The sequence below is a fragment of the Belonocnema kinseyi genome, chromosome 9, assembly GCF_010883055.1.
Source record: "Belonocnema kinseyi isolate 2016_QV_RU_SX_M_011 chromosome 9, B_treatae_v1, whole genome shotgun sequence".
In the NCBI taxonomy this organism is placed as follows: Eukaryota; Metazoa; Arthropoda; class Insecta; order Hymenoptera; family Cynipidae; genus Belonocnema; species Belonocnema kinseyi.
The window spans coordinates 109,544,724-109,545,599 of NC_046665.1; positions in this window are offsets into that span (position 1 = coordinate 109,544,724).

An 876-nucleotide genomic window follows, 5' to 3' on the forward strand; every position below is an offset into this window, starting at 1 on the left:
GAAATTTGGGGGTTTCTCTTATTTAACCAAGGAAACGTTTCAACTTTTATTTGCAATTTTTTATTGGAATTTCAAACTGGTTTATTCCCTTTATAAAAGTTTCCATGTTAAAAAAATTATTAATATTTTTGTTAGTAATTTATTTGGCTTATAATTTTATTTTTATTTTATGTATTTTCAGCTGCTTCCGATTCAACAATGTTTATTGAAAATTCGTCCTTTTGATTTTTAAAAAATTCATCCGTTATAGTAGACATTTCATCTGTTTTGGATAGACATCCAGGTGAAAATGCAACTTTGTTTAAAAATTAATCGTCTTTGGTTAAGTATTCAAATATTTTGTTGAAAAATCGTCTTGTTTTTTACTTAAAAATTAGCTTTTTCAATGAAAATTAATTTTAAACTGAAAATATAACAATTCCATTTAAAGTTTCATCATTATAGTTTAATTTTTTTGTTTTGAAAATTAATATTTTCAGGTTTAAAATGACCTTTTCTTTCTTCACAGAAAAATCTGTATTTGTTGAATATCTTTGGTTGAAAATTGAACTATTTTCTTAAAAATTCGTGTATTTTTTTGAAAATTTACCTTTTTTTTACTTGAAAATTCCTTTTTTTTGTTTGAAAATTATTTTAAAGTAAAAATTTAAAAATTCCATTTAACGATTCATCATTTTAGTTCAAAATTCATTTTTTTAATTCATATTTTCAGGTTGAAAATGAACTTTTTTCTTTCTTCGCAGAAAAACTTATATTTTTTTAATTTTCTTGGTGAAAATGGCATTATTTTGTTAAAAATTCGTGTATTTTAATGAAAATTTGTCTATTTTGGCATAAAATTCGAGTATTTGGTCAAAAATTCGATTTTTTTAAAAT